The sequence below is a fragment of the Canis aureus genome, chromosome 15 (assembly GCF_053574225.1).
Source record: "Canis aureus isolate CA01 chromosome 15, VMU_Caureus_v.1.0, whole genome shotgun sequence".
Taxonomy (NCBI): domain Eukaryota; kingdom Metazoa; phylum Chordata; class Mammalia; order Carnivora; family Canidae; genus Canis; species Canis aureus.
The window spans coordinates 63,287,565-63,301,358 of NC_135625.1; the positions used below are offsets into that span (position 1 = coordinate 63,287,565).

Sequence of the window (13,794 nt, forward strand, 5' to 3'; positions counted from 1 at the left end):
CAATCAATTGAGATAGGAACATGAACTTATTTGAACAAATATCTTCACTAAACTAGAAAGCACCCTGTGCCAGCCTGTATTATGTTAATTCTGGGTGGTGGTTCAAGCCCTCCAGGAGTTCAATGGAAGCTGAGGAACTGAATAAAAGATCCCTCAGGAGAGGCCAATAGTCAAGAATCTTTAGGTGACCTCTTAGGTCTGTAATCCTGCTCTTCAAGGGAGTATCTGAATGAAAAGAAGAATTGGATTTAGCCATGAAATGGGTAATGCCTAAGCTAGGCTCTTCCATATGAGCTTGTCAATATTATCTCTAAACCAGCACCAGTTTCAATACCTTAATTCTCTGGACTCCGAACCACATGCCCTCTGTCTAGGCGAGCTTTCTTTCTTCTGGTTTACCTGTGCCTGGCACTCTCTTAAACTGCTTTCTTCTTGCTTTTTTCTCTCACACTCTGGCTTTATGTTTACCAGTTCTTATCTGTCTTTCCTCTGACATGTGGAGAACTGACATGCCAAAGAGTAGGACATTATTCAAGGCTGACATATTCACTCTCCAGGGTCTTGCAGTGGAGGGGGGATAGCCAAATGAGTGAGTGGGCAAGCACAATCTGTATAATAAGATCTGTGGAGGGAACCCTCGGGGATGGGAGCCAGCCTGCATTGTAGGGCCAGGAATGGCATTCCAGAAGGAGAGGCCTTTAATCTGACATCTGGAGAATGAGAAGGCCTTACCCAGGACAAAATACAGGAGGAGACTATGTGGAGAGCAGAGAGCACCCAAGCAGGGAAATCCTGAAATTATGTTTGATCTGAGGAATTCAAGGAAACTCAGTATCACTAGGATATAAAATGAGAAGTCCAGAGAACAAGAAAGATCACTGAAAGGTAAACAATGACCAGGCAATCCAGCATCTTATTAAGAAAAAGATGTCTGACTTTTTCTAAGAACAATGGAAATATTTTGAAAAGTTTAAAGGAGAAAATGTCAAGACTAAATTCATGTTTTAGAGATATTGTTGTGTCCCTAGTACTGAGAGTGGACAAGAGTAGACCAATTAAGGGGGCTGATGCATTATTATAGGTGGGAAATACCAAGAAAGGAAGTTCAGTTTGAAATGATGACTGTCAAGTGGCTCTGGATACTTTAAAGGTGGATTTCTGGCCAGTGGTTAAATAGATGTTTTCTAAGCTGATGATGGGGGTTCGGGAGTCCTGGCATAGAAGCCATGAGTGGATGAAATTACTCTAATAGCGTGTTCAGAGTAGGAAGCCAAGGGGACCCTGTAGAGAACTCTGAAGAATACCAGCATTTGAGGGGTGGACAGAGGAAGAGAAGCCAACACATAACAAAACCACACTTCACCTATCTGTTCTTTGCTTCCACCAGTCCCCATGAGCTTCCTTAGCCTCAGCCGGATGCTTCTTCTGCTATGAAGCCTTGATTCCCTCAGTGGGAGTTAAATCCTTCTTTCTGACTATTGCCATGCTTATTACATTGTAGTATAATAATATACTGGTTTGTTCACTTGTCTTTCTTCCCTTTTAGATGGTACATGCCTCAAGTAGAGTGATCCTCCCCTAATTTTCTTGGTATCCTCACCAGTCTGATAGCACCCAGCAAAGGGTACTCTATGTTTATTGAAAGAGTGAATAAGACTTAATGGATCTATTCTTATTTAAAAGATTAAATTTATACTGTTTCCCAGGATAAATGTGTAGCAAGATATTTGAAGTCAGAAACCACATCTCTGTTGACTCAAAGTGTCCCAAAGATCTAACACAAGCTATGCATACTATGAATGCTAAGAAAGTGTTTATTGATTGATTAACATTGATCAGAGATCCTGGGATCTCATTTAACATTCTGGAAGTGGACAGAGAAGGGAGGCATGCTAGATACATACTCACCCAAGGGTAGGACACAGGGCAGCCAAAGGAAATGAGGTTGTGTTCGGTTCAGTGTCCCTGAAAGGAAAATCACTAATAGGTTGGCTCCTTGTGACCCTCAAATATCGTTCAGTAACGAACAAAATCTTTTATTTCAATAAACAAAATTTTATTTTGAGGATGATTCTTTTAGATTGGAGTACAGAAAGTTTTAAATTTTTCTCCTGTAAACCAGTGACCCATTGAAGCTACATTCATTTTGGGTCACAAACAAGTAAAAATAGCAATTTAGTTGATTGTTAAGAGGGAAATACAAATCTATATCTATACCTTTATCTATACTGATATCTGTATCCACACACACCATATGGTTAGTCAAAATAACATGCTATGGACAGTTATGTCCATGATAGAGAAAGTAAAAAAGGAAGAAAAAGGCAGGGGTGCCTGGCTGGCTCTGTCGGTGGAGCTTGTGACCTTGATCTCAGGATTGTGAGTTGGAGTGTCACGTTGGGCATAGAAATATCTTAAAAATAAAATCTTTGAAAAAAAGAAAATGGTAAAGATAAGGAGAAAGGAGGAAAAGAGAGGGAGAAAAAAATGTAAAGGAGGAGGAAAAAGAGGAAGCACAAGGAAAAGAAGAAATGGGCCTTAGAAGGTTTTAATAATAATTACAAATACAAGTTGCAAGTTACTTCCTTTGGGAGAATTTTCATCTGATCATTTGCCCCTCCTGATGGAGCATGCTTGCTTGTTCCCATTTTACAGAGGAGAAAATTCAGAATCTGAGGCAAACTGGAGTTGGAACCCCTGCCTCCTTATTTCTGGTTTTCTCTGCTTAGCTGGTGTTTACTGGATGTAAATTCCACTTGTTCTGCAGTTCACTTGCTTTGAGTGTCTCGGAGTAAGTTGTCACCTGTTCTTTCCGCTCTTTGAAATCCTGGTTACAGTACCTCTGGTAGCATAGAGCCACATTTTCTTATAGACGAAAACAGCTTGTCTGTTTTTATTTCCAAACTTTAAAGTTTATTTTTGAAATAAATGTTTACTTCCCCATGGGCTTCTGAATCTTTTGCAGGTGTGTAAAGGAATGACTCCGGCTGCAGAAAATTGCTTTGGAACATTAGAGATATCTCTCAATTTACTAGCTATCACCTGTAGTCCCCTTGGCGTAGAAAACTGTCGGATTGCTTTATTTTATTCTTACAGCAATCAAAATTTTTTCCTTACAGAAAATTTAAAGTTTACATTTATAATTAGTGTCTATCTGCTTTGACATGAAGCTCCCCCCACCTTTTATTTATTTAAAAAAATCTAAGCCAGAGGTCATATTCAAGCTATTTAACAAGAATCCGGAATGGGCAACGCCAATCTCAATGAGTGCTTACCTTGTCTGTACACAGAAGCTAAAAATATCAGATCTGTTCTACTTCCTGCTGGGAATAAAACAAACAAGAGTACTTCAAATCCTGTACATTTTCCATTAAGAAAACCCTTTAGGAATAAATGATATTAATCACACTATTAACTACTCTTACTACTTCATCTGTCTTACTCTGGCAGGTAGACGTGAGAGAAAGGAGAGAGAGAGGTAAGGGAGTCATGAGAAGCAGGGAGGGGAGAGAAAGAAAGGTAGAGAAAGGGGACACATAGGTTATGTCACTTTCTCGCCTCTGTTTTAGCATTTCCAGAAGCCAGAATGTTTGTTGACCTTAAATTCCGTCAGAACTGCTGAGCCCTTGTGAAAAATGTCCCCCTTTTTAAAAATAACGTTTTGGATATAACATATGCACAGAAAAGTACAAATCATAGCTGAACAGCTCATCAAGTTTTATGAAATAAACACACCTGTGTAACCACTACCCAATCAACGCATAGAATATTACTCTGACGTTCCGGTTTTGCTTTCTTCCCACTGCTGTCCCATTTTTTTTTTTTTTTTTTTTTTTGGGTCAGAGGTAAGCATTATCCTGACTTTTAACATCATAGATTAGTTTTGCCTATTTCTGAATTTTATTTCAATGGGATCATAGAGCATATATTCTTTTATGTCAGCTTCATTTGCTTATGTGTGTGAGAATCATCTGTGTTGCTGCGTATAGCAAAGGTTCATTCATTTTTTAAAAAAATATTTTATTTATTTATTTATTTGAGAGAAAGAGCATCAACAAGGGGAGGAGCAGAAAAGGAGGGTCAGGGACAGGGAGAGACTCTCAATCAGACTCACCAGTGAATGCAGAGCCTAACACGGGGCTTTATTTTATGACCCTGAGATTGTGACCTGAGTGAAACCAAGTGTTGGGTGCTTCACCAACTGAAACACCCAGTGCCCCACCAACATTCATTTTTAATTGCTATGTTGAATCCTACTGTGTCAATATACTGTGATAGGTAATTATTCATTCTACTGCTGATAGATATTTTGAGTGGTTTCCGATTGGGGCTCTCGAGAATAATGCTGCAATGAACATTCTTAAGTATGTCTTTGGTACACATGCAGACAGATTTCTGTTGGATATATAACAGTGGGGAAATAAAACATTCCTAGATTTTTCAGCATTCGGGAAAAAAAATCCTAGCCATGGGGAACAATTTGCTATATATTTAGCAACATTTTGCTTTCACTTATCTTAGAAACATATTCAAATATCTTAAAAATTAGACCTGTAGTCATTTGTTTCTCTAATGAAGGAGCTACTTGCTCGGATCCAAAAAGATAAATCAAACTTCTCTTATCTTTTAGATTGACCCTTTGTTGTTGTTATTCCAGCTTGAGTCTGTGGATTTATATCTTGATTTGGAAACTTTTTCCCCTCCCTCATGAATTGGAAATTTTTGAGAGTTCTAGACTCAGATCCCAAATATGGTTCTGTTCTAGTTTCCCTCCTTGTCTTTTGGGGAATTCCAATTGTACTTTTTGTCATGTTTTCTATGTATCTTATTCTATTTTTCTGCATTTTTAATCTTTTTTGTCTTTCTATACTCCATTTTGAATCATTTTCTCCTGACATATCTTCTAGTTCATTAAATCTTCTCTAACTGTTGCTAATCTGTTTGTAAGACCATCCATCACCGAATTCTATTAGCATTTCTTGTTTTCTCAGTTCTAGATTTTTAATGTGATTTTTATTTCATGCTTTTCTATCCTTTACTGTTGTTTTCTATCTTATTTAATATACATATGATCAGCATTTTAAAATCTCAACCTGGTAATACCAATATCTATACCACATTTTTTTCTCTTAGTTTTCTTAATTGTGGTTTTTTTTTTTTTAATACAGATTATTTTTAATATATTTTTAAAAATCTTGTAGGAATAATTTTTTGGCTCTTGGCCTTCTTTTTCTCTGCTAAATACTTTCTTCTGTTTCTGACAAGCAGTTGGGCCGAGGGCAGATCACATTAAGCAGAAATTATACCAAGTCAAAGCTAGTCTTTAGTCCTTGAAGATGGTTAATTTCTAGTACACTCTTATTCCTGAGGTGTAGTTCTTTGTGCTGAGGGTATTTTCCAGGCTCTCCCTCCTATACTAGCCCTGAAGTAAAAATCTTCCCTGCCCTTAGCCTCAGTGAAACTGCTGAAATCTCTGTGTAGCTTTCTAGCCTCTGCTTCATTCTTACTTTCTGAGTCTTTCAACTGATGATTTAGCACAAGAAATCTGTCATCGGAAAAAGTAAAGCCAAATATGGGTTTACCTTTATGGATTTCCTTTTTCTCTAGAACTTGGTGTCATGTGCCCCATCATTTATTATGGTGAACTGGCTGGCACAATTGTGAGGGCTGCCTAAGTAGTCTCCATGTCTAATGCTGGAGCCTGGAGACCACAGCCAGGAGTCAGCAAGACTGTGAACAGCCTGAAAACCCATGAGCATGAGTTGGAACTCCACAAGGACAAACTGAAACCCATGTCTGGTCTTGTTCCCTCTGATCCTGATGATAAGGGTATTGCTAAAGCTAGGGAGGGCTCTTCCCCATGGAGCTTTACACACCTATCTGGCCTATGAATTAAGCAAACAACAAGGAAAGATCTAAACTGAAGAAAGAGCAACTGCAGGCCCACCTGCTACTTTATGCCAGTGAGGAGGATTTTCAGATAAGCAATAATGAGAGCATACCCAGAATATAGAGATTCTTTTATGTTTTTTCTTCCCATTTTCTACCTGGGGTTTCTAAAACCTCAGAGAAGGTCTGGTCTCTTTAAATGGCTTCTACCTTATTATATTAGGCCTATCCCAGATAGTCTCCCTTTTGAATAACTCAAAATTTTCTGATTTGGGACTTTGATCACATCTGCAAAATTTCTGCACCATAGCACCTGGACTGGCATTTGAGCAATGAGGGGAAGAAGAGCTGCTTGTCATTCCTATGGTTACTCTTCACTTCAATCCTCCAGTTCTCAAGAGAGAATTTTACTTGTAGCCCATCCTAACAAGAAACATACTGGGCAGGGGATTCTGGGGGTTGCAGCCTAGCCTAGGGGACACATCACAAAGCTATCAAAATGTGTGCTTCAGTGAACTTCACACTGCACACACCCTCCCACACCCTCCTCCTCACACCTCCGGGTTGTCTCTGATCTTCCAATTTCTCTCCTTCCAGCTCCTGATCAACCAGCCCAATAAATCACCATTGCTCACCAATGTGTATGTATTCAAGCCTGCAGTAACTTCTCTTTCCATAGATCGGGTGACAAGGTAAACTGTCCACGGTTCTGCTCATGAGGAAGATTCACTTTTAGTGATGTCTTTCAGGGCCATCTCTATTTGCTTATACATGAAGACTGTAAATTCAGTGCTTTTTCTCCTCTATCAGTTAGTTATAAGGGACCACACATATGACCTAGGTGTCAGGTGAGGGAGAAGAGCTCGTGCTCTAGTGGTAGATGACGCGAGGGTCTTAAGTATACTCTTTGGCTCTGCTCAAGCTCAAATCCAAATTAGCTACATATATCTTACAATGAACTGCTGCTATGCCCTGCCGCCTTTCGTGGGTCTGAGAGAACTCAGCTTATCATAGGAAGCTTTGATTTCCTGACTCTTTTATGTTCCATGGTCATCTGCTCTGTTTCTATTAGAATGTTTTCTTTCCAAAAGGTATAAAATTCTTCACTTGCATGTGGCATGATCTTGGTTGGGAGTCCAAAGGATCTCTGTTGAGATATGGAATGAGGATGTTTGAATTGATGTGCTTAAAAATCTTGAATCCCCTGAACCCTCTTGTCTTGAAGAAGAGGTTCAGAGTCCCATTTTTTCCTCCCAACCATTTGGCATAGCAGATTTGTAGTTTGAGAATTCATTCATTCTAGCAGCAGGTCTGCTGCTCTTATAATTAATAATCTTATAATAATCTTGGGCCTGTTCTTTAAAGTTTTCTACCCTCTGGCTGCAGAAGAGTTTTAAAATGCTGACAAGGGGGTGCCTGGGTGGTGCAGTCAGTTACTCATCAGGCTCTTGGTTTCAGTTCACATCATGATCTCGGGGTTGTGGGATCAAGCCCCATGTTGGGCTCCACATTCTGCGAGGAGTCTGCGAGGACTCTTTTTCCCTCTCCCTCTGTCCCTCCCTACTGCTCTCTCTCTCTCTCTCTCTCAAATAAATGCAAAATCTCAAAAAATAAAATGCTGACAAGGATGCCCATTGGCTTTTACACTTTTGATTAAATTGGCAATTACTCACCCTCAGACTAATTTCCTTTCTCTAAAATATTAATATTCCTCACCAACAGCCATCCCAGCATCCTTATAACTATTGTTTCTCTGCATTTCTCAATGTTCAATACATTGTTACCATCAGCTGACTTTTTTCTCACTGGCATACCTTCCTGGCTCATCATCAGTGAAAGCTTTAACAATAGCATTGCCACCACATGCCTGGAACTATCCACTATTGTGAAGCTAAATCAGGGATGCAGATTTGCATACAGTAAATTTATTGGTAAATTCTTTGGGGATTGGCACCTATGGGGAGTAAGGGAAATATGACCGACTGGGAGAAGTTGAACTACAATGCAGTTGCAATACAAACCTCAGCCGACCTTACATGATATTCTGCTGCTAGCATGGCCCTTTAGAGTTGAGTCGTACTGGGGTAAAGATGCTAGGTTTTTTTGTTCCCTCATCATGTTGGTCATTGGATGAAAGGGGCCCTCAGGAAGGAATATAGCCTGAGACAGGGTGGCTGTCTTCAAGTCCTTGAAGGGGACACAGTTGAAAGCTGAAGGCTGCCAACACTCTTAGCAGCTGGGATAATTAATGGGTACTTCATTGACAGACTGGGGCATGTAGGGAATATACCATCATATCTACTATAGTAATTTTCTGAAGCATTGAAACAGACTTCTAAAATATCTTTTTTGATGTTACTGAATTATTCTTAGTGAGATGGCTGGTTGCAAATGAGCTAGTTTGCCAATGCTTAAAGTGGAACTCTGCTGTCTATCCTTTTGTTTGTTTCACCCAAGGCAAGTATTTTTTGATTTTACTTGCAAGCAATTATTGGATTTAATATGACCTTGGAAAAACCACTAATTTAACATTAAAATTATTCTCATATTTTCTTCTTTCCGTGTGCTTTTCTACAATTGATCCTGCAGAACCACCTTTGATTTCTGCCAATATCCTTGAATGCCTCCATTTCAAGGGCTGAATTTTGATGTTCTTTTCTCTTTCTCTGCCACTACCCATTCCAGTCATTCAAGTTATTACCTCCTCTTTTGGACAGAATTCAAGTTATTTCTCTTCCTTATTATTTGGGGATTATTGCTGAAATTCTTCTACTTGTTCTTATTCTTTTTGGATTTCTTAAGTGGTGACTGTGTTCAACAAGAATTACAGCAAAATAGGACAAAAATGCCTTTATAAATGTGTGAATACTCAAAATCCCTTAATGTAGTGGTTGGAATCGAGAACTTCTAGTGTCAGTTGGGACAGACAATTCGACTCAGAGTCTAAGTGAGGCTTTCTACTTATTCCCACTTACAGCTAAGACAACTAGAATCCTTCAGTTTTATTCACTTTATTGAAAGATCATAAGGTAAATAAGAGAAACAGAATTACGGATAGAAATACCTTACCAGGGGTACCTGGGTGGCTCAGTGGTTGGGCATCTGCCTTTGGCTCAGGTCATGGTCCCAGGATCCTAGGACTGAGTCCTGAATTGGGCTCCCCTTGGGGAGCCTGCTTCTCTCTCTGCCTATGTCTCTGCCTTTTCTGTGTGTCTCTCATGAATAAATAAATAAAATCTTAAAAAAAAGAAATACCTTACCAACTTACTCTTAATATGAATAAAGGAAGTATATGAGCAACACTACTCATTTAATATATATAGAAAGCAAATCTACCAGTTAATTGTGGCACAGGCAATGTCATAGTCAATGACAAATCAGAATTTTAATCCTTTTTCCCTTGGATAAATCTAGTTAAGACATGGACAGATAAGCAGAAGTATGGAGTGAGGGATTTATGTCTGTCCTTCCAAACTCTTAATACTTGCTTAGGTTTGTGTCCATGTTTTCCTAGCTCTTTAGCTCAGTATCCCTTCACTAATTCCTTTCTTCCTAATGAGAAAAAGAAATACCTATGCCTCTTAAGCTTAAGGGTTATATTGTTCAGATTATGAGAAAAAAAAAAAACTGAGATGAAAAGCAAAGAACTTGGAGATAGTACAAAGTAAAAAAAAATTCTAACAAAGTATATATATTCATTTTCCCTTGTGGGTATTTTTTTCTCATGCTAAGATGTTAATTAAAATTCCCATCAGAATTCCTGCCTCTGTGTTTATGCCTCAGGTTATAGAGTGCATATTTGTTGGGTACATCCCCAGCATCCATTTTCCTTTTTATCCTTTTCTAAACAACTCTGAATTTCCCAACTGTGCATTTTGGGCAGGACTGACCTCGAGCTTGAGCTTTCAAATACAGGTGGTGATCTCTGATTGCCTTAAGTCATTCAGCTCATCTTAACACTTGGCAACAGTGATTGGTTTAGAGATGAAACTGGGATGCAATTAAGGCTAATGAGAGGCATTTGTTAGCATCTTTTGGGAAAGAAACTTCCTTTTCATTCCATGAGAGAAAAAAAAAAAAAGACATAAGGACACATTCTCTTTCCCTGGCTGGTCTTAGACTAGAGAGTCTAAAGCACAGCTTCTCCCGTTTATCACATGAGAACCATCTTACTGCCACAAGGGGGCTCTTGTTAGTATGAATCCAGCTTTGTATACAGGACACTGGATTTTTGTTACATTGTTGAATTATGGAATTATGGCATCAAAAGTTACCTGGACTGCCTGTGCACTTTTGAGTTCCATTAAATAATACATTTTGTTTATTATTCAATATAGTTGGAATTGAATTTTATGCAGCTGCAAGCAAAAGCAGTCTCACTACTACTACTACTACTACTACTACTACTACTGCTACTAATGGTGGATCCAATCAAACATTTTCCCAGCAGTGGGTATCCTGCCCATACCTTCTTGGTCCACTGTAGAGCCACCTCACAGATTTGGTAGACTACTTTCTCAAGAATCTGTAACTCTTTGTCTTTGGGTGTTCTTTAGTTCAAAATCATGCTTAATGGCCTACTAGTCACATTTTAAAATGTATATAAAAACAGGCAAAATTAATTTAATAATATAGTATTTAATCCAATGTAGCTAAATATTCTAATTTGAACATATAATCAATATAACATTTTTTATTTTGCATTCTTTTTTATATTAAATTTTTGAAATCCAGGGTATATTTTATATTTATAGCATGTCTCACTTTGGACTAGTCCCTTTTCAGTTGCTCAATAACTACATGTGGCTAATGATTAGTATATTGGATATAGCAGCTCTACAGCCTAAAAATAATTTCCTTCTGTCCTTTTTTAAAAGATGGAGAGAAAATCCACAAGATAATATTTTGATTGTTCTTGATAAATAAGGCTCTAGCTTTCTCTTAGATCTCTGTGCAAGAGCAAGATTTTGGGTTTTTACTGATAGTTGTGATTATAGTCAACATAACATTTATTATTGTGGTACTTTGATTTCACATTAGATACTAAATAACCTTTATGAGACTATTTTTTTTCACCAGAATTATTTTAAATAATTGATATGTGAACATTTTTATGATTCAATATCTTTTGTACTACTTTCCAAGAAAGCTTGTAAAAGTACAGAAGTATATTAGTTTTGCATACCTTTGACAAAGTTAATTAAAAATTAGAATTTCTTTTGCCAATTTAGGAAGGTAAAGTGATATCTCAAGTTTGCTCAGATCTGTATGTTCTTATTATTGTTTGGGATAAGATCATTTCATGTTTTGTTAAGAGCTCTTATAATCTCTATATTTTTTTTAGTCAATGGAAAGGCATTCAGTGTTTTTTTTTATCATTTGGAATTGTAGCTACACAACTTACAAGAATATTGTCTATGTTTGGATATATAATTTTTACATTCTTAAAAAACATTTATTAGAGAAAGAGAAAATTTATTTATATACATTTCATTAAATCCATTAGGTATAAAAGGAAAGGTTTCATTTATCTAGAAAACAATCCATGAAATGAGGCACATTTTTTCAGAGTTGTGTTTATACTATGGAAATAAACAAATCACAGTATTTAGGTCTCTAATTGGTAATGTGGATCAAGACCTGGTTTATTAAATTGTTTTTATGTCCCAGAAAGAAAAAAAAAAAAAAAAACCATTTGGTGGCTGCATCTATACAAACACAATTATGTAAAAACAAGTGAAAATCAGACAACTTTCTTGAAATCTAATATGGTGCAGAAAAATGATCCGGAATGCTCTATATGCTGCGATTTTACTCTAATAATATTAGACATAATTAATGGCATAAATAAAAAAGATGGGGAATGAAAAAAAAGCACTTTGTACATGGGTGAATAAATCAGAATTTCTGTGATTCTGGTCCACATCTCTTCTCAAAGGAATTCTCAAGGACATTATAGCAGTAGAATTTAGCTTCATAATACCAGAGTCTAATTAACAACAACAACAAAAAATCATAGCTCTATGCTCTATCCTTTCCCTTCTCTGTGTACCATGTTTCTCTTGTGTTATCTGTGGAACAGGCTGACCCAATAAGAAAGCTAGAAAAGTGGAAAGGAATTGTTCAGAGACCTACAAAACCCTGCCTCCAAAACCACTTCTAATAGCATAATTATTTTTAACATATGGTAAATACAAACATGTCTAAATTCACATATTACTATTTGATATGATAAGTCGATTTTGATTTATAATATCTTTTTATATTATTTTCACCAACTCACATGCATTAAACATCACACTTTGGAATACTCGTAGGGTGTGATCTGGCTGGTCTAATTCTAGAAGTAAAGGCTCAGAATGGCATTGTTTGGCATTTCCCCAGTAGAGCAAGAGTGCTGAAGACTGAAACTTTGGCATTATGTAAGGATTTTGACGAGGTCCCATTTTCTTAATAGTCCCTTATCTTGAAGAACAGAAAGGAAAATATGTGTGATTTGCTTAGGCACAACATTTGATAAGCATATCATGGAAAATTCTCTGTTTCATGGACAGTGGCTTGCTTGTCCAGCAAACTGATCAACACTATACTTAAAATTTTTTTTTTTTTTTTTGTAATCAGAACTCTTTAATCACCCCATTGTTAAGCTCTTTATTTTTTCCCTTCTGAAACAATTTCCCTGTTTTCCTTGGTTCTTGTCATCACTGTCACCATAAAGCTTCAGCATCTTGTCTTTGCCTTCCTCTAAATCATCTATGGTGGCAGGTGCCACACTATTTTCTTCAGGAGGAATGCTTTATAGTTGTCCAATAACTCCATTTTCAGCACTGCTGATAATCACATACACTTCCTTTTTTTCAATGTTACCCAAATTTTAATTCTTGACATTTTCATTGTTCAGTTAAACCAAAATTTACAAGATAACAAAGATCAATAATCCGTGCCAGTACATTTGGCTGGGACATGGAGACATAGCTGACCACCCGTGCCATTTCTGGTCTGCTTTTAATACCAAATGAATTTTGGCACAAAACTGGAAAAAAAATTGAGTTCTAGTGGTTTTCAGAATTGTGGACAAGGGATTTTGTATCTGTATACGGAGATTGTTACCTCTGATCATTTTATTCTTATTTTGAAGAGAAATCCAAAATGAAATCATCTTTGTTCAGAGGAAATAATAAAAACCGGATCAGAAAAACCCTTGGTCACTAATCATACTCAAATTTTTGGTCCCTTTAGTTTCATTCAATATACATTTTGCTGGGTCCTTAGGTCTGTATCATAAGCAAATAAATAATTCCAACCCTCAGGTAGCTCAGACTAGTGTGGGAGGAGAAGGAAGAAAGAAATAATAGTTATATGGATATGAAGAGAGGAGAATAGACTTCCAGGTCTGACCATGCTGTAGGAATGAAGATCATCAACAACCATAAAGGCGCAAATATGCAAAATATGCAAAGCAACTGTTTTGGCAATTTGACAACAGAGGTGCAGGGTGTGGCTCTGGAGAAAAAGCAAGCACGCAAAGTCAGCTTTCTCCTTGGGGCTACTTCCCAAAGCCCCAGTGGCCTTGCTAGGCTGATGAAGCGTTTGAAGGCTGGGGCTGGGATCTGTGGGCAGATACTCCTCACGTCTCTGGTAAGGAGCGGGATATCTTTCAATAGGAGATTGAAAGATGGGAGATTGATGCAATAAAAGCGGATATATCTTTCCTCCCAGTTGTCTTCGTGCCTCCTGTAATGCTTAGGATGTGTGCTTCACATGAGCTCTCAGTATATATTTGAAGTTCTTTGGGATATTTTGGTACATTCCTGTGGCTAGACCCTAAAAAAAATCAAGAATTGTCATGTAAATTTAAGGACTACCCAGTGAAATTTCTTGTGATCATTGATTTCCTCCCAAGTA

The 13,794-nt window shown here is 37.6% G+C and overlaps 2 long non-coding RNA genes across 5 annotated transcripts in view; one reads left to right on the forward strand and one right to left on the reverse strand.

The window, feature by feature from the left end:
* LOC144285036 (uncharacterized) overlaps positions 1–13,794 on the forward strand; it is a 115,431-nt gene that overhangs the window by 69,140 nt on the left and 32,497 nt on the right. The window lies entirely within an intron of this gene.
* Positions 1–13,794, reverse strand: part of LOC144285039 (uncharacterized) — a 101,500-nt gene that overhangs the window by 11,816 nt on the left and 75,890 nt on the right. Inside the window, exons 4-5 of the long non-coding RNA XR_013353431.1 lie at positions 3,276–3,320; positions 1,909–1,965 (exon numbers count right to left, since the gene is read on the reverse strand). This is a non-coding gene — a long non-coding RNA (uncharacterized LOC144285039). The remainder of the gene's footprint in view (positions 1–1,908; positions 1,966–3,275; positions 3,321–13,794) is intronic.